This window comes from Balaenoptera borealis, assembly GCF_965194805.1.
Source record: "Balaenoptera borealis genome assembly, chromosome: 10".
Taxonomy (NCBI): domain Eukaryota; kingdom Metazoa; phylum Chordata; class Mammalia; order Artiodactyla; family Balaenopteridae; genus Balaenoptera; species Balaenoptera borealis.
The window spans coordinates 105,427,595-105,448,092 of record NC_138874.1 but is presented as its reverse complement, the minus strand read 5'-3'; the positions used below and the strand labels follow the sequence as shown (position 1 = coordinate 105,448,092).

General features: G+C 36.4%; 1 protein-coding gene and 1 long non-coding RNA gene across 3 annotated transcripts in view; both read left to right on the top strand.

Annotated features, from left to right (window-relative positions):
- PDZD8 (PDZ domain containing 8) overlaps positions 1-20,498 on the top strand; it is a 92,470-nt gene that overhangs the window by 63,372 nt on the left and 8,600 nt on the right. The gene's annotated exons all lie outside the window — the stretch shown is intronic.
- Positions 9,810-10,873, top strand: LOC309635704. Its single transcript, XR_014248975.1, has 2 exons — positions 9,810-9,896; positions 10,264-10,873. It is a non-coding gene; the product is annotated as an uncharacterized lncRNA (long non-coding RNA).

The following is a 20,498-nucleotide window of genomic DNA, read 5'->3' as shown; positions in this document are numbered from 1 at the left end:
CCACTACCTCGAACAAAACTAGACTGTGTGTGGTATTCTGATAATTAGGAGACAGTTTGGGAGTGGTGTTAGTGGAATCATTTTAGAGCAGAGGCAAGGAAAGCTCTGAAACTATGGGGAGATGGAATTTGAGTGGAAAGGCCTTCATAATAAGATCAGCCATGTTTAATTGCCAAAGATTGAGCCTGATAATATGCCTTATAGAGTTCAGTGAGTCTCCCTTTACTTCCAGAGTAGAGGTTAGGGCCACTGAATACAGGAAACATTTGGTAGAGGGAAAGTAGTCATTTTGGAGAAAATACAATGTATAGGGAAATCTTTCCTGTCTAATATGAAGATGCCAAACAAGCATATAGAAGAAATGGAAACAGTAAATGCATTCTCAACTTTCAGAAAGCTTTTGATGAAGATCCATACCAGAGGCTCCCAAATCATCTAATTACTAGGAGAATATTTTGTCGCAGATAGATCTGCATTAAGGATAGGGGAAACAGGGTAAAAATGACCAGGTGTGATATCCTGAATGATTGAGTCCGGGACTTTGATCAGTTTTCACAAATGATCTAAAATAGCACTGTCCAATAGAAATTAAATGCATGCCACTTAGGTAATTTTAAGTTTTCTTGTAGCCATATTTTTTAAAGTAGAAATTAACAAGTAAACAATTTTAGTAATCTTTTATTTAACCCATACACCTAAAATATTGTCATTTCCACATGTAATCAACATAAAAATTAAGGAGATTTTTTTAATAGTCTTTGAAATCTGGAGGATATTTTACACTTAGAGCACATCACAATTCATCCTAGCCACACTTCAAGTGCTCAGCCACATGCGGCTAGTGGTGACTGTATCAGACAGCACAGATGTAGAGGGAGCAACGTACAATATAATATTCAGATTTGCACATGTCATTAAACTTCTGTCGATAAAACGTGCCAAGTTAAAAGGTACAAAATTGAAAAAGCTCTCTCAGGACAAATATGTAAGAAAGAATTCCAAACTGCCTAAAATATGTGAGATCTAGGCTCCCTAAAGAAATAGACAATATATCATTGTACCTCCAAAACAAGACAACTTTTCATTAGAGTGGGTGTCACAAAATGAATATGCTTATTTTAAAACTATGAAGTTCTCAGAGAGAATAAATTATTTGTACATTTCTTGTTTCTATAATACAAGAAATTTATAATTGCTAGATAAGGTGGGGAGAAAGAACTGAACTTTATATGGAAGTGAGATAGCCATATAAAGATAAATGGATGGGAAAAAATTAATGTTCTTCAGCTGAAAAGACAAAGGTGGGTGAATGATTAACGGAAGCATATAAATATACAAAGTAAACAATAGAATGATCAACAGATTTATGGAGCAAGGAACTAAGTCTCTGGGTCTATGAAGATAAATCTCATAGCGCTAATGATAATTACATGCTAAATGCTAAAAGAAGGGCACTTAAAAGGTCTTTGGTAATACTGCATACTACGTACTTGCTGATAGACTTTGCAGGAGCACAAATATGCTATATTCTATTTATGCTATGTGTCCTGCACCTAGTAGAATTCCTGGCATGTAGCAGTTGTTCAATGACTGTCCTGGGAGGAGGGAGGGGAGGATAAGTGGCCTTCATGGCTCCATACTTCTCACAGGACAGGCTCACCATGCTTCCAGCTTCTGCTTGATGCTCCAGCCCCTGGCCTCACCTAATACTACTTCTTCCCTCTGTCCTTCCAGCCGAAGGGTGGTAGTGACTATCTGAGACAGAGTTGCTTCACTGTCTCCTGTTTGGTTCTCAGTTCTTCCATCACTGAGCAGCCATTTCCTCCTTTTAAAGTCCTTCTGTTTCAAATATTTATGTGTGTTTGCCTTCTTATCAGTCCCTAACTGACTCACCAACCAATCATCATTTCTCTGGGAAACTTTTCCTAATGAGCATGAAACTCTTTGTTAATATTTATCACAGTTGGGAGTTTTCATTTATATTTGTATGATAATTTGATTGGGGTTATCTCTGCCAGTATCTTCCTTTACAGCAGATACCATGATTGTTTTTGCTTTCAGCACTTGGCATTTAGTGGGTATTCAATAAATGTTTTTGGGAACACTGAAGCTGTCTGTTTAGCTATGAGCCTCCATTTACCCTTAACCTTTTTTCTTCCAAACTTTCAGCATGACATAGTTACATTTCTGTCTCTTTTCTTCCTTCAAGGCTATCTCTGATGTATGGTTTAAGCAAATAAAAATGTTTAGGTTGAGGAGGTCCACAAAATTAGATTTACTGCTCAATATTCCTTCTGTATAAAAAGCCTGGTTTTTAGAGTGAGGAGTTTACAAATACGGTACATAATGGTATAATGGCATTATTGAAAATATCAGAAGAACTTCTTACCCAATGCGTGTAGTTCAGCATAGCCTAAATAAAATGACTGTGGCATCTAAAATTTTACTTGCCTTACTTCCCTTTTAGTTTTGGAGAGTTTTAGAAGTTCTTGCTGAATGATATTTGTCCATGAATTATTGAGTGTACATACAAAGAGTCTCAAAGAACTCCCTAAAGAACTGTGGTTTCAAAAAAAAAAAAAAAGAACTGTGGTTTCAAGTAAGAACATCAGAGACAGACAAATTAATAAATACATTAGGCTAGATGCTTCAGAGTTGGCATTTTGGTGTGTTTATTTAAGGCCAGATGCCTTGCAGATAGTATTATTTGGTGCTCCTATTTAACCATTTGCCATTTACAGTCTTAATCTTGTCAAAAGGAAGAGAAAGATTAAAGCAAATAAAGCTTTTTTGAAAATGTCAGTTTTTATGAAAACTCTGGTTTAGTTCCATTTGATAATATTTGCAAATACAGTAGGGACCAAAGAAATTTTAACCATATGTAATGTTCTATAATTTGGCTTCTTAAATAAACTAAATGCCTTTGAGCTTTAGTAGTAAATCCTATTCAGCATTTCCACTCTTAAAGTTCATCTTGGTTAGAAATGAGGGATGCAGTTTTCTGTCTCATATTTTCTAAGTGTGTTTAATATGATTGTGAAATTCTGTGAAAAGAGTAGAAACTTAGGTTAAAATATAGAAGTGTCTCCAAATCAAGTCAGTGTAAGGCACTGGGTATGAGAAAGAAGAAACTGAGTATGAGGTGCAAGGCAGTGAGAATGTGGTCCCTTCCTTCAAGGAGGAGGAAATAAGAACAGTATGATGAGCATCAATATTACTATAGCATATGAATGCTCTAAGAGAGTTTCATAATAAAGTACTATGAGGTTCCGTTGAAGGGGAGATAGCATTCTTTTGGAAAAACCAGGAAAGAATATTTTGAGGTGACATTTGAGCCAAGCCTCACAGTATATATAGGATTTAAAAATGGTAGTAAGGAGGGCATTTCAAGGTGGAAAACATGGGGTAAACCCAAATAAAGAGTATGAATGTTTGAGTATGTTTAGGATACATTGAGTCATCCAGGTTGGCTGAAGAATATGGTAATGCAGGAAGATCATGCAAAACAAAAGTAAAAGGATTGGACCATGTTATCCAATTAAAGAAGTGCTTTAAATACCAGCCTAAGAAGTTTGGCTGTTACTCCCAGACAGTTAGCAGTTATGGAAGCTTTTAAAATGAAAGTGATCTCATCACAATCTTGCTTTAGGCAGACTTGGCTCTCACTTTGAGTCTTAGCTATTTCACTTATTGACAGAAGGATATTTCATTTATTGACAGTCCCCAAACCTGTCTCATCCACAAGTATTTTATTCCTCTATAAAATGGGAATGATAGTACTTCACATGGTTGTGTAAGGGATAAATGAGACTCTGTATATTAAAATGTCTAGCACAGTATCTGGCATATAGTAGGTAGTAAGATGTTTACTAAATCTGGCAGCAAATGGGTAAAGTCAAGGATGATTTGACAAGGGGAAGACTTGAAATAGAAGAGGTGAAGGGTAATGAAGGTCTGAAACAGAATGGTGGTGAAAATGGAAAATAGAATCATTGTGGCTTGGATACCACTGGAAATGGAGGGGGTTTTGGAGAAGGAGAGAGGAAGCCAGAAAGACGAGAGCCATGAGGAGGGAGAAGGAAGAAGAGGAAGGAGATCTCATTCTGGATGTGTTGAAGTTGAGGTACAGTGATGGTCAAAAGTCAGTCCAGAGATGGATTTTTTTTTTTATGTGCTGCTTTGATTATTCATTTTCATTTGTTTGTTTTTAATATTTTCAGTGCTGTTGATGAAAGTTTTAGTATCTGGTAAGTTGAACACTTTATTTGGGGTATATGCTCTGTTTTTAGATTTCTTTTTTCAAGTAGGATAAAGAGAAGCAGAATGGTTTCACAAAAGAATAATAAGAATCTAAATATTTTTTGAAAAGAGCTTTTGAGAACAAGTTAAGGAAATAATATTAATGAAACTTAAACGTTGGTTTTAATAAAACTTAAACATTCTGTTTCTTAGAACCCTCCAGTTCACTGCAATCCAAGTAAAACTGATTCACTAAGTTCATACTTTGTCATGAACTAAAACATTCCTATTCAAGGCACAGTAGCACCTTACCGTAGAAATCCATTTAGCCAAATAGCTCATTTTCTGAGTCATACACTCAGATGCAGGATACAGAACTAGGAAATAAACAATTTAGAAAAGTGTTAGAGAGGTTTTGTCAGAGATCCTGCAGTGTATACAATTCCTTGCCCATGTGCGTTCAGTCCAGTGATATTTAGGAGCAATAACAAGATGTGAGTGATTTCTCTGTGCCTCTCAGGATTTTAAGACATACGCATTAACCATTTAATTCTTACAACAACTCCATGAGAATAGGCACTATTATCATCTCCATTTTATGTACGAGGAAACTGAGACACAGAGAGAAAGTAACCTACCCAGATCATCCAGCTAAGCAGGTGGTAGAAGCAGTCTGCACACCCAGAGCCGGTATTCTTCATTACTGTACCGTCTCCATGAATGGTGGCTTCAGGTCCAGCTCTTCCACTCAAGTTCTATGCCCGTGAACAAGTTATTTCATAATCTCTAAAAAAGAGATAATAGTAATGGTTAAACACTTTGCCCAGTATCATGGTAACTGTAACAGTAACTTTTATTACTGAACTTGACCCAAATGCCGCCTCTTTTGCTCCAGTGTTTTTAGTGCTATCTGATATTTTGTATATCCTTATAAATCCCCCTCTCCCTTTAAAATCCTTCCTATAACAAGGGGAGGAGGACAAGGAAATAGCTTCCTCAAAGGATAGTGTTGTTTTAAGACAAGAGTTTCAAATGGTGACTTTTAAGAACCTCAGCAAGTTTATTAAAGGCTATTATAAGAAGGATAGAGATCAACTAGCTGTTGGCCATCTCAGCTGAGGGTAAAGCATTGACAAACTTAAATTTCAGGAAGGTTTAAGACAAGTAAGAACTTCTTAGGAATAAAGAGTGTTAATGTCATAGCACAGTAAAAAAAGTCTAGATGTCTGTAATAATATAATTTTAGAACATATAGGAAGTAGCAGCACTCATTTTTGCATTTTACTATAAATGTGAAGTTTATCATTTACTTATTGAAGGTACTTTAAGATGCATAGGCCAAAAGTAAAACCAGGTTGAAATTTGTGTTATCATCTTCAAACAGCCAACTGGAAAGGGCAGCAACAACAATGCTTAATACATGTGCCCTATCAAATGAGTATTTCCATAAGGTGTTGTGTATTTCTCCACATAAATATTGACCATGAATAGCATTTAAAGTGGGTTTAGGGACAGCTGCGTTTCCCATTTGTAAGCATGTTGATTACATTGATACTGAATTGTACTAGGCAAATATGTGGTTATATTTGAAAGCTGTTTATATATAAATAGTATGCTCTATACTGGAAGAGATAATGTTTTTATTAATCACTGTAAAAAAAGACTACTTCTGGGTCAAAAATTATATTTCTTTAAAGGTTATCAAGTGATTATCTTATAGACAGATAGCTTGTTTTCTAAATGATGTGTGAGTTATCTTTCATAAATTGATCAACACTGAGAATGTTGTCAGAAGTCTAAGTAAGAAACCATTGAGCATAAGGAAGTAGCTATCATGAAGCAGAGTTTTAGTTTTTGTGGTGATACATTCATTTGTGAAATTGGAGGATACTTGCATATTTTAACAGTAAAATCAGTAATTTCTATAAGATAAAAGTGATATATGTTTGGAAATTGGTATGAGCTTTCTTTTTTTGCCCATATTAAAAATAAATTCAGAAGGCTATAAAGAAAGCTGCAAGAGTCAGCCATAATCCTGCTATCCAGAGAAACCACTAATAACTTTTTAGAAGAACTTTATAAATAAAAGTATACACACACTATTCATGAGGTATGTTTATGGTTCTCTTTTTTTTTTTTTTTACATCTTTTTTAGAGTATAATTGCTTTACAATGTTGTGTTAGTTTCTGCTAACAAAGTTAATCAGCTGTATGTATACGTATATCCCCATATCCCCTCCCTCTTGCGCCTCCCTCCCACCCTCCTTATCCCACCCCTCTAGGTAGTCATAAAGCACCGAGCTGATCTCCCTGTGCTATGCGGCTGCTTCCCACTAGCTATTTTACATTTGGTAGTGTATATGTGTCAGTGCTACTCCCTGACTTCGTCCCAGCTTCCCCTCCCTGCCTCCCGCCCCTGTGTCCTCAGGTCCATTCTCTACATCTGTCTTTATTCCTGTCCCGCCCTTAGGTATGGTTCTTTAAATAAGAATAAAATGAGATTGTGTATTTTATAACCTACTTTTTTTTCCAACTTATCAATATACTGAGGGCATATTTTCATCTCCATATACATGTATTATTGTTTTTATATCTGCATGATATTCCACTGGGTACCATAATTTATTTAACCAATCATTTATTGATAAACATTTAGACTTTTTCCAATTTTTTGATGTTGTAGAGAAATCTATAATGGCAGTGTATATATATTCATGCACATTTAAGTCATGGTTTGGCACACTTTTTCTATAAAGGGCCAGATAGGAAATATTCTAGGCTTTGTGGGCCAGATAGTAACTGTTGCAACTACTCAACTCCGCTGTTTTAACTGTAAAGCAGACAGAGACAATACATAAACAAATGAGTGTGGCTGTTTTCCAATAAAACTTTTTTAAAACAGCTATAGTTTGCTGACCCCGATTATGATTCCTTGATCAAAGATTACGCAAAAATAAAAGGCTAGTAATACGTATTTCAAAATTGCATCCCAGCTAGAATCAAGTCTTTAAATTAGATAATAGTATTGTATCAATGTTAATTTTCTGACCTTGATAATTGTACTATGGTTATATAAGAAAATGTCCTTGTTAGGAAATACACACTTAAATATTTAATGGTGAGGGGGTATCACGTCTGCAACTTATTTTCAAATGGTTCAGGAAAAAATATGCAGAGAGAGAAAAAAATGTTAATAATTGGTAAATCTAGATTTAGGATAAATGGAAACCCTTAGTACCATTTTTGCAACATTTCTGTAAGTTTGGAATTATTTCAAGATAAAAAGTAATAAAAAACAATCTGGCCCTAAAGCTCTCATACTTCCTTAGTGAGGTGTAAATCACCCTGTAGAAGGACATTGGTAATATAGGAAGCTGAGGGTTGACTTGGTGATTCAGAATCAGAGCTGTTTCTATTTGACAAAGGAATTAAAAAGGGCAAGAGTGTTCCACTCCATTGTTCCCATAACAACTCAGACTTTACATACTTTTCAGAGTTTTTTATTTCACTGGAATAGTTGTATAAATTTTAAATTATTATAGTTTCAGATCAAAATATTAATGGAGACTTCAATCACATTTAAAAAGGGAGAGAGAAGAAACCCTTTGTATTGCAAGGTAATCATTTGGACGTGATTACTTTCCTAACAGCCTTGCAACCTGGGCAAAGGATCAGTTTTATTCTTTGGATCTCTTAGGTCAATTGTATTTGTATAATGGACTTTATTTTCTCAGCATATTTCTACATCTTTGTTGTCTCTGAGATGAGGCAATGAAAGGATGCAGTCCTAATTTACCATTCAGTTGCTTTAGAGACAAGGTTATCAGATGGCCAAGCTGGCATTCCGTTTTAGAGATTGAGGGGCTTCACTTGTATTTTCACCCCAGAAAGAGGTCTTCCTAATCCACCTGAAGAGAGATAATAAAAGTGCCTGGATTGTGCTAGATATTTATTCCTGGAGTTCATTTAATCTTGACAACAACCCAGTGTGGTAGACATTAGTATCCTCTTTTTACAAATAAGACTCACAGAGGCTAACTCACTTGCCTGAGACCACAAAACTAGTAAACGTTAGAGCTAGAATTCAGACCCAACACTGAATATAGACCATCCCAGACACTTCAAGAAAGAATTTTGAATCTGTCCTAGTACTGAGGAGGAGTTGATTTCAGTATTTTTGTTGTTGTTTGTTTTGTTTTTTAACTATTCATTAAGAAGTGATTACTGAAAATCTAGGCATTCTACTGACAAAGAAAATGTTTACATGTAAAATCCATGTGAGAGAATTTAGGATTTATTCCCTGTACTATGCAAATATGCCCCTTTAAGACCCCCCCCCTTTTAAAAATAATTTTTGTCATCATTTGGGACGGGGCATGAAAATTTACTTCTGCAGTGGCACTCTTTTATTTATCTGGCTTATGAGTTTAAGATCTGTTATGATTTAAACCTTTATGAAGTGGTTAAACTTTAATGACAGGTCTTTGAAAGGTTTTGTGGGAGTTGATAGTAATTTGTATGCCAAGAGATAAAAACAAGACATTTGCCGTATGTCTGTTTCAAGAGTTATACTTTATGTGAAAAAGGTAGTATGATTACATGCATCCCAATTGTGAATCCTCTTTGCTGATAAGAGACAGTTTCAAAGGAGACAGCTAATAAGCATAGTATCTGCTTTTTTCTGTTAGAGTGATAAATCTGAATGGAGGACGATTGAGAATTTAGTTGAATCCTCGGAAGCAAAATAGTTACCCAGTAGTTGAGAGTCCCATGAAATATTTCAGTTTGAATCTTCTGTGCTGTTAAAACTGCCTGAGTGTAAAAGTAGATTAAATTGATACAGAATGACCCTTCAGAGACTCAGTATTTCTCTTTCTTATGTATTTCCTTTTTCATTCTAGAACCTAAACATTGTTTTATTAACTTCTCAGAATTATAATTTATTGACATATGCTTTAAAAGCAGAAATTGAGTAATAGTACTCTAGTTCTAACTCAGTTACTTCATAACTGAGCCAAATGTTACTTGCGTTACTTTACACTCAAGTGTGTTTGTGTGGGGGAGAAGAAGAGGGAGAAGAAGAGAGGAGGGGAAGGGGAGACAATGAGTATGAATAAGAACATGCACTTTTCCTTGTGAGTGTTTAGCATAGTACTAATGAAGTTAGTGGAATCATCAATTATGGTTGTGATTTTTAAAGGTGATGGATGGTAAAATATGAAATCTGGCTCTAGATCTTCAACAGCCTCATTGCTGCTTCTAATTGAGATGGACAGTAAGCTGTTGGTCCCTAGCCAAGCAGTAATCTGTGCCCTGTAACCGTAAACAAATTGGTTTGACATCTGGTTTTCAAGCAAATGACCAGAAAGTTATACCTCTAACACACTCTGTGCCGAGTTTGTTGTACATCGAAGTTCCCCTTGCAAACGGCTCAGTAACTTATTTAATATAAAAGTTGTTCTAGTTTTAGAAATCTTGACATCTCAAATATAAATCAGAGTTTGGGAATAAATCTTTAATACTCTAGTCATAATTGCCTGGGTCCCTGATATTCAGAATTCAATTGCCACATCTCAAAGCAAGCCAAGTAAAGGTGATCTGTACAATGGCCCATCAAAAACGATGATTTTTAGTCACCATCTGGAAGTCCTTAGCATGTAGAGTTTTGGTTACTTTGACCAAAGGAGCTGTATTGTATTTCGTGAACACAGAAACCAAATTTTGTAAACCCAAGTGGCTTTCTGACAGAAATATTTGGATGCTGCAATAATAGGATGACTTTTTTTTTTTAACATCTTCATTAAAGTATAATTGCTTTACAATGGTGTGTTAGTTTCTGCTGTATAACAAAGTGAATCAGCTATACGTGTACATATATCCCCATATCCCCTCCCTCTTGCATCTCCCTCCCACCCTCCCTGTCCCACCAAAGACCATTTTAAAAATTTGAATAATCTCAGAATATCCAGGGTATTTGGTTGGCATAAACAAATAGTTCTACTTTCAGGCATGAATTTTTGAAAGCTTGAGTTTATAAGCTAATTGCTCTTAGACTCTCTATACTTGTTACTCTAATTCTACCCATGTTTAAGATGTTTCCCCAGCCAGAGGAATAGTACACTTTTCTGGGGTAATAGAAGTAGGAAGCCAGGATGCTAGGTGGTGTCAGCTTTTAAAAAGGAAGGGAAAGCAGGTCAAATCTCTATAACCTATGAGAAAGTAGGTAAAGCTAGAGAGCTGGCCTGGTACTGAAAAGAGACCTGGAGGAGGAGGAGAGGGTAGAGGTTTGACTTGACAGAAACAGGAGTTTCCCATATAAACTGTTCTATATAGGTTCCTTAGCCAGTCTACAAAAGCCCCTGTTATAGCTGACAGGGTACATGTTTTCAATTTTTAAAACATATAGGCAAAAAAAAAAAAACATATAGGCAACAAAACCACTGCAGATCAGTGCAGTAGTAATTGACTACTACAATGAATAGGAAATGCCCTTCCAAGAAATGTTTAACGACAGGGATTAAACTATGTAGATGGCTCCTTCTTCAAGGCACCCCCCTTTTGGAATCAGATGCTATTTGGCACTAGCAGCCGTCTGGCATCTTTTTCTTCTCAAAAAAAAAAAAAAAAACAAAAACACACTCCTAGAGAAGGCTCTTCTGTTGTTCCAGGCCATCACTGCCCTGAGGTAATCCAGTCCCTAACCATCTGAAAAGAGCTGTGTTAAGTGTACTTTCCCTTCCTCGTTTAACCTTGTTGTCCTGGGTCTTTGGTGGCTGGCTCGGGGCCTTATCCACTGCACAGGAGAATGAAGGAAGGGAGAAAGGAGATTTAGGTTTCAGTTCTCCCAGATAGGTGGGAAAGTATTAGTCCAGAGACCTTTCCCCTTGAATCTTGGCTGGTCCTGGGGCCAGGCAGGCAGCAAGGCTGGGCTGAGCTAGCCCAGGAATTTAGAGCTTGCATGTGTGCTGCCCAAGTCAGACCTGTTTCTGTACTTCTCACCATTTTGGCCATTGTGTGTAGGATTTCAGAACTAGGGCATTCTGTCTTTCATTATTACCTGTGAGGGGTCAGTCTAAGCAGTCTCTCCAAGTGACAAGTATGCTCATCTCAACAGCAGATTTCCCTGAGAAAAGCAGGGAGAACTTTATGATTTACTTTCAGGGCCTCAGCCTTCATTTAGCAATTTCTGAAGTGCCTCTTTCTCAACATTCAGATTTTGATTAGGTAAATAAAATGTATCCATGGGAGAGGTCTATTTTCTGACCCCCTAGTTTTGTACTTTATGGCCTTGAGAGTACTTGAGTTTGGGGAATATGGATAATGTTGAAGTGTCCTTTGAAAGGAGAAGCACTTAATGGTTTACAAATACATGTATCTTTATGGAAGTTTCTTGTAAATGGTATGTTTTTTAGCAAGCAATCAAACTTTGAAGCAATTTGAAACTTGCTTCACTTTTAAACATTTGACTTTTTTTTTTTTAGGGAAAAAACCTTTGTCTTCTGCTAATATTCATGAAATTGGGATTATTTTTAAAAGGGCTTGGATAGATCCATGTGGATTAAATATTATTTGCTTTCAAGTTTTCAGCCACATCATAGCATTAATTAGTACATCCAAATGCTTTTTATACCATTTACCATTTATTAACTTTGACTATCTAGGGCATGAAATGGGTAATGGAATTGATGTTATGCTGCTTTCTTTTAAGATATCTTTCAGTTGAATGAACCAAGATTCCCTCCCTCTTCACATAGACTGAAACTTGTCAAAGAGCTGTAATACTGAACTTTTTTTCACTTCCTCAAGTATGTTATGCTAGCCCTCATCTCTTCCCTTCAAACCTGCTGGTCTCAGATATATTGCCTCCACTTCTGACCTGGCCTAGCAAACTACTACTAATCCTTCAAGTGTCAAATTAAATTTGTTTTTTAGGAATGCCTTCCCTGCTCTCTAAATGTTAGGTGAGTCCTATTAAATCACACAAGTAATTACTTGTTCATGCCTACCTTTTCTACTACTATGAGGCCAGGGAAGCTCATCTAAGTTGTTCACAGTGCCTAAGCATTTGAATGAGTGAGTGAATCACTTAATGCATTTTTTTTCCATTACTTTTCTTCCTCAGTAGTTTTGTAATAGTTTATGTTAAATATGTGTTTTTTAGGTCAGTATTGGTTTTCTGAAAATATTACCATCATTTCATTTTGGGGAAAGGAGGTAGAGAATACACCAATATGCCTGAATATCATGGGCATCTTTTTTTAATATAATGAGAATTCTGGTAGAATAGGTATTGGTTTACATTATGGACCAGGAATGGTTATCCCATTATGGAATGGGAATGGTTATCTGCATCTAAAAGCCTACTGTTAAAAAGTTCAGTTTTATACAGGTGTTGTGTACATACATGTACAGGTTATTGTGTCACTTTTCCCTTTCCTGTCCCCCTACTCTACTAAAAAAAGCTAGGAAATGGTCCTCATGATGTCTTTTTCAGAAGCTTTTTTGATGAAGGAATACTCAAAAGTATACCTGGTCACAGTTATTCAGGGTCTTTCTCTTAGTGATCCTTTTACTCTTCTTGCATTTTTGGTTTTTTGCTCAATGTTACAAGCTCAAGTAAGAGAGAACAGTTTGTAAAAGAGTTATATTGATGTGTTATTAAAATATATCCTCTTCTTATCCATTGTATAAAATTATGTCCATGTTAGGAAGGGATTAAAAAATCAATATGTTGTTCCCCACCCTGCCCCCCGGCAAGGTGAAAATAAGGCATCCCAGCTGGGTCCAGGAAAGGCTAAAAGGATGTCAGAGTGTGAGAGCTCTTAAAGGCTATCTTGGTGTTTTTACTAAATTGCTCTCCACCAGATAGGTACACATACAGCTAGAATTTTTTAACCTGTGTCTAACATGATTGGTGAAGTTAAATGCAGGCTGTCTGCAATCTTGTATGTGTTGACTAGTGATTAAGCTCATGTAATTGCTGTTTAGTATGTGTCAGCAATTCTTGACAATTGATAAACTTTTTTTTGGTATGTCATGCAAAAAAATACTAGAAATAGTATTTCTCTTCCAATAGAAGTTTATCTTTTGGTTTCAACAAAATTCAGGCCAATTGACACAGGCTAAGCCACAGAGAAAGCACTTTCCATCCTACATTTTTTTTTTCTATTCCTATGATAGATTGGCTTATTGATTATTTATCTATGTTGACAACAATATTAAAGAATTTCTTCATAACAGTTCAGAGTATAATCAACTACTAAAATATGAGTTGCAGATAATAAAGCCCACTTTATTTAGCACATGGAGGGTGCTACAAGGGCAGGGAGCTGGGGTGTGCTCCTGGCCCAGCAAGGACGGCCTCCAACAGTCCTCCACTCCTCCCAGACTCTCCGAAGCCCACCGCACTGCTCCTGGGAGTAGGGACAGCAGCTCAAGCCTGGGGACGCAGCTTATGAGCTTGGAGGTGCCTGGGCCTGCACCCTTCAGAGACCTTCTCTGTTGCTAACACTCCAGACCTGGAGCTGCCAGCCTGGGGGGTCCTCTTGTTATGGAGCAAGGGCTCCTGTGGACTATGAGGACTATTTCCTAGCGTTTTTAGTAGAGTAGGGGGCAGGAAAGGGAGAAGTGACACAATAACCTGTACACATATGTACGCAACACCTGTATAAAACTGAACTTTTTAACAGTAGGCTTTTAGATGCAGATAACCATTCCCATTCCATAATGGGAAAACCATTCCTGGTCCATAATGTAAAGGTGCAGAAGGAGGTGAAAGCCCAACACTGACAGCACGTGTTTGAATCAAAGTAAGGGTTTATTTGCAGGGTGCCAAGCAAGAGAGTGGGAAACAAGTCTCAGATCCGCTCCAATTTGGACTTTGATTGAGGGGCTTTTTTAAAGGGGAAGAACAAAGAGGCTGGGATTAATCATCAACTTGTGACATTTCTTTTTTATTAATATGTGATTTTTTTAAAAAATTGAGGGATAGTTGATATACAGTATTATATAAGTTTCAGGTGTACAACATAGTGATTCATAATTTTATAGGTTATATTACATTTATAGTTATTCTAAAATATTGGCTATATTCCTTGTGCTGTACAATGTACCTTTGTAGCTTATTTATTTTGTACATAGTAGTTTGTTGCTTTTAACCCCCTACCCCTATCTTGCCCCTTCCCTCTTCCCTCTCCCCACTGGTAACCACTAGGTTACTCTATGTGACATTTCTTTTTTTTTCTTTTTTCTTTTTTTGTAATTGAAATATAGTTGATTTACAATATTGTGTTAGTTTCAGGTGTACAGCACAGTGATTCAGTTTTATGTATGTATTTTTTCAGATTATTTTCCATTATAGGTTATTGCAAGATATTGAATATAGTTCCCTGTGCTATACAGTAAATCTTTGTTGCTTATCTATTTTGTGTACAGTAGTTTGTATCTCTTAATCCCATACTGTATGTGACATTTCTTTTTTTTTTTTAATTTATTTATTTATTTTTGTCTGTGTTAGGTCTTCATTGCTGTGCACGGGCTCTCTCGAGTTGCGGTGAGCAGGGGGCTACTCTGCGTTGCAGTGTGCGGGCTTCTCATTGCAGTGGCTTCTCTTGTTGCAGAGCACGGGCTCTAGGTACGCAGGCTTCAGTAGTTGTGGCACACGGGCTCAATAGTTGTGGCTCGCGGGCTCTAGAGCACAGGTTGTGGCGCACGGGCTTAGTTGCTCCATGGCATGTGGGATTTTCCCCGACCATGGCTCGAACCCGTGTCCCCTGCATTGGCAGGCGGATTCTTAACCACTGTGCCACCAGGGAAGTCCTATGTGACATTTCTTAATCATAGTTTAAGGAGTCAGGATGTCTCTGTTTTATGATTCTCAGGCCAGGTGGTCCATGGTTCAGGGGTCTGTTAGCTCGTCTTGCGCTGGAGAAACAACTTGAGTTTGTATGTTAATGATGATATCTACAGCAGCAATTTTGGTACATTAATGATGTTAACAATAGTAATCTTAGCCATCTGACTCTAGTTGATTAATGTTCGGTTAGCACAGGATTGGGGTAAGAGGTGACAAAGAAAGGAAGTAAAATTTTAGATAGAATAACTGTAAACTCAGTAAGGGAACTCTGTTTTAGGGGGACTTGGTTTTACTCTGTAGGACGATGGTGAGGATAGCACCACACTTCTGAAGCCCCGAGCCCCCATCACCTCCTGGACAGGCCCCTATCTGCAGAAGAGGCAGCCTCTGGTGTCAGGAGGAGCTGCTGTTATAGCACTGGCCCAGGTGCTCCTCCCCTTCTCTGACCCATCTTGCAGGCGCTAAGTCCCTGCAAGGGCGGGCGGCGGAGGCCCCTGGCTAGGCTCGGGCAGAGTCCATCCTACATTTATAATGTATTTGTAGCTTTGTAGTTAATAAATACAGCACTTTGAGTTTAATGAGATATTGTATATGATGGTCTCTAACACGGTGCCTGCTAAGCCAGAACCCGTTTGAAACAGATACCTACTAAAACTCACTTAAGCAAAAAAGGTGTGCTTATTTTGAGGATTCCATGGTATTTCATGCCACAGTCAGGTGTCAGGGCCACTGTTCATGGTTGTGTGGGCTAGGCTCTGCATAGCTTTTAGTAGTACAGCCAGGCCTTAGCAACAAACTGGAACTAGAAACTAAATCACTGTCAGGCCTCTCTCTCTTTGCAGACAAAATGAGTTCTGCAGATGTTAGTTTTTCCTTAATCATAGCTTATCTTTTGGAATAGGGGAGTACCCAGATTTTGGTGGACTTAAAAACATCTAATTGGCTTTTTATGAGAAAGGAAAAGTTATTACATGATTGTTAGAATTGACTGAAGGTCTCCCATCCATAATCTATTCCTGTATTTGTTATCAGACATTTTACCTCCACTTTCATCCCGCTTTTCTTTTTTTTTTAATAAAGATTTCATGATTAGCAACCCAAAGGAAAATATAGTATTGTTCCATGTTCACTTTTTCTTCACTATGCTTTTATTTGTCCATAAGAAATACAATTTTTTCTCTCCCTGCTATTCCTTTTTTCAGCCCCTTCCTTTTCCTTTCATTTGATATGTCTTTAGTCTACTACATAGAGGAAACCGTCTAGCAGGATGAAAACATAATTTTGTGAAAAGGTAGATATTTACCACCATTGGTATGATTTCTGTTCTTTGGAAGTAAAGACCATGCTTGAGCCCATTCTTCTCCTAGTGGGTTTGAACTGGCTTCTGTTCTCTTACTGAGTGTCGATGTCAGTCACCGTCTTTGTCTTTTCTAATAGGATAGTTTTTAAAGTCATATGATCATAAAATTATTTTAGCTTCTCAATCTTGATCCTGTAAAAGTAAATTAAGGTTTGAATGATAGATAAGATAGTTTAAATATTCTAATGCCCTGAATTGATGTTTGTTTCATAATATGTTTGCCTTGTTTCCTCAGCTGTATATTGAGTTCATTCACAGCAGATTGGCTTTTAAATTTCCTTTTGTATCCTGTTTTGACTAGTAGTGCTAAGTCTTACTAATAAGTATAATAATAAATACTGAAACTTTTCATAGCTCTGCATCTGAGAAAGACATTGTTGAAGACATCATATTTCACCTCTAAATATTTCAGTATGAATCTTCTAAAAATAGAACATTTTACATAACTACAATAACCATCATCACACATAAGAAAATTAATAATTCCTTAATTTCACCAAAGTCTCAGTCTATATTAAAATGCTCCCAGTGTCCCATAAATGTTTTTGTAGATTTTTTTTCCCTGAACTAGGATCTTACCAAGATTCAGACATTACATTCGGTTGTTACATCTCTTTAGTCTTTCTTTGTCTCTCTCTCTCTCTTTTTTTTTTTTAACCTAAATGTTTCTCTCCCCTTTTGGGTGATTTTTCAAATCTGCTCATTCCTTCTACATTTATTAACTGGCTTCTTCTTAGGCAGGAGTAGGGTGGGGGGGTAAAGAAAAACTTCGCTTTGAGTGCTAATAATTTAATATGTAAACAAATGGATAGGTGAATTTAAGAGCTAATTGCAGAAGCAGTACTTACATAAATCCTACATTTAAAGTGAAAGCTATGTTGTTGAAAGAAAAACCTCCAAGAAAAGCAAAAGGCTATACAAGACAGAAAATGTAAAGATGTCCAGGTTCTCAATAAATAATATTTCTATAGTCATAATATTATAAACATGACTTTCAGTCAACCTTGATAGCTTAAAAATAGTTTAAAAATTAATATAATAGTTATCAACTTTCATGGTAGAGTTTAGAAGGTAGGAGGTATAAAGAGAAGTGAAGGGAAAGAAAGAAGTCCTAGTATCAAGAGAGATATTGTCTGTAGTTGATGAAATAAGAAATATAGGGGTATAAGTATATTAATTAAAGTTATAAAGAGGATATGTAGAGGAACTAAAAATAATGATGTAACTCTACTGTAATTTGGGGGCAGGAGAATGGACTATCATCCTTGTCTATTATAGTATGAAGTCAACACGTCTAAAATTTGATATCTTAAGAAATAATGATGTTAATTTCTACAACTAATATCTGTCCTTAGGCTAATACCACACTGTCTTAATTATGCTAACATTATATAGTAAGCCTTGAAATTAGGTAGTGTAAGTCCTTCAGCCTTGTTCTATTTAAGGATGGCTTTGATTATTCTAGGTCTTTTACCTTTCCAAAGGCCTGCAAAGATTTTGACTGGGATTACTTTGAATCTGTAGATAACTTTGGGAGGAATTGGCATCTTAACAATAATGAGTTTTCCAATCCATGAATATGGTGTCATTCTTCATTTATTTAGGTCTTCTTTAATTTCCCTTTGCAGAAGTTTTCAGCATACAGGTTTTGTACATCTTCAATTAAATTTAATCCTAAAAGAAGATGTGGTGTATATATATATATATATATATATACCCACACACACACACAATGGAATACTACTTATCCATTAAAAAAAAAAAAAAGATGAAATCTTGCCATTTGTGACAACATGGATGGACCTTGAGGGCATTGTGCTAAATGAAGTAAATCAGAGAAAGGCAAGACCTTATGATTTTACTCATATTGTGGAATTTAAACAAATAAAAACAAAATAAATGAACAAACCAAACAAAAACAAACATGTTGATATAGAGAACAAAGTAGTGGTTACCAGAGGAAGGGGCCGGGAGGAGAGGTGGTGGTGAAATGGATAAAGGGGATTAGTTGTATGGTGATAGGTGGAAACAAAATTTTTGGTGATGAGTATACACTGTAGTGTATACAGAAGTAGAAATATAATGTACATGTGAAACTTATATAATGTTATAAACCAATGTCACCTCAAAAAAGATAAATTTTAAAAATTTAATCCTAAGTATTTTTATGCTGTTACAAATTAATTTGGTTTCTTTATTTTCTAATTATTTGTTGGTAATATATAGAAATATATTTGCCTTTTGTATATTGACCTTGTACTCTGTGACCTAATTTCACTTATTAGTTCTAAAAGTTGTTTTGTAGATTTCTTGGGATTATCCATGTATAGGGTCATATTATATGCAAATAGAGACTGCTTTTCTTCTCCCTTTCCATTCTTTATGTCTTCTCTTTTTCTTACATCATGACCCTAACTATAACCCCCAGTATAATAATGAATTGAAGTGGTAAGAGCAGAAATCCTTGCTTTGTTCCTGATCTTGGGTAGAAAACAGGTCTTTCACCCTTGAGTATTATGTTACTTATAGATTTTTGTAGATGCCTATAATCAGATTTATGATGTTCCCTTGTAGTTCTACTTTGTTGGGGGCTTTTATCATAAATGGATGTTGATTTTTTTTGCAGCTATTAAAATATTTATATGGTTTTCTCCTTTCTTTTCTTAATATGGTGACTTATACTAATTGACTCCTGGGTGCTTGAATCAGCCTTGAATTCCTGGAATCAACTCCACTTGGTTATGATTATTATCCTTTTCATATATTATTGGGTTGAATTCCCTAAAATTTTGTTAAGAAATTTTGCATCCATATTTGAACACTGGAAAGATTAGTCTGTAGTTCTGCTTTCTTGTCTGGGTTTGGGAATTAGGGTTACATTGGCCTTAACACATGATTTAGGAAGCATACCCTCCTTCTCTATTTCTAAAAGATTCCAAGTAAGATTATTTCAACACTTCACAATGAAGCAGTCTAGACCTGGAGGGATTTTTTGTGTGCAAAGGTTTATGAATTTGATGTTTTTAATTGATATAGGGGTGTTCAAATTTTCTATTTTTTGTCAGTTTTTCTCATTTGTTATCTTTCAAGGAAATTTTTCCATTTCATCTAGGTTGTCAAATGTATTGGCATAAAGTTGTGCATAATGTTGCCTACTGTCTTAATGTCTCTAGATTCTGTAGTGATATTCCCCTCTTATTTTGATTTTGGTGGTACACATTTTTGTTTATCAGTCTATCCTAGAGGCTTATCAGTTTTATTGACTATTTCATTGAATCAGCGTTCATGATTTCTCTGTTTTAGTTTCTATTACATTGATTTCTGTTCTTCTTTCCTTCTACTTTGGGGTTTCTAGTTTTTTAAGGAAGGAACTGAGATCACTAATTTTAGAATTTTTTTCCTGATATAAGTATTTAAAGCTATAAATTTCCTCTAAACACTGTTTTAGTTGCATCCCACAAGTTTTGATAGATTGTATTTTCATCATCATTCCACTCAGAATTTTTTTTTTTTAATAAATTTATTTTTTTACGGCTGTGTGGGGCCTTCGTTGCTGCCCGCAGGCTTTCTCTAGTTGTGGCGAACAGGAGTTACTCTTCGTTGCGGTGCAGGGGCTTCTCATTGCGGTGGCTTCTCTTGTTGCGGAGCACGGGCTCTAGGCGCACAGGCTTCAGTAGTTGTGGCACACGGGCTCAGCAGTTGGGGCTCACAGGCTCCAGAGCGCAGGCTCAGTAGTTGTGGCACACGGGCTTAGTTGCTCCAAGGCATGTGGAATCTTCCCGGACCAGGGCTCGAACCCATGTCCCCTGAATTGGCAGGTTGATTCTCAACCACCGCGCCACCAGGGAAGCCCCCAGAATATTTTTTAATTTCCCTTCTGATTTCTTCTTTGACCATGAATTACTTAAAGTGTGTTGTTTTACTTTCCAAATGTTTGGGGTTTTTCTAGTTTTCTTATTGTTAATTGATTGCTAATTTAATTCCATTCAAAGAATGTATTTTGGATTTCAGTCTTTTTAAATGTATCGATGCTTGTTTTATGAC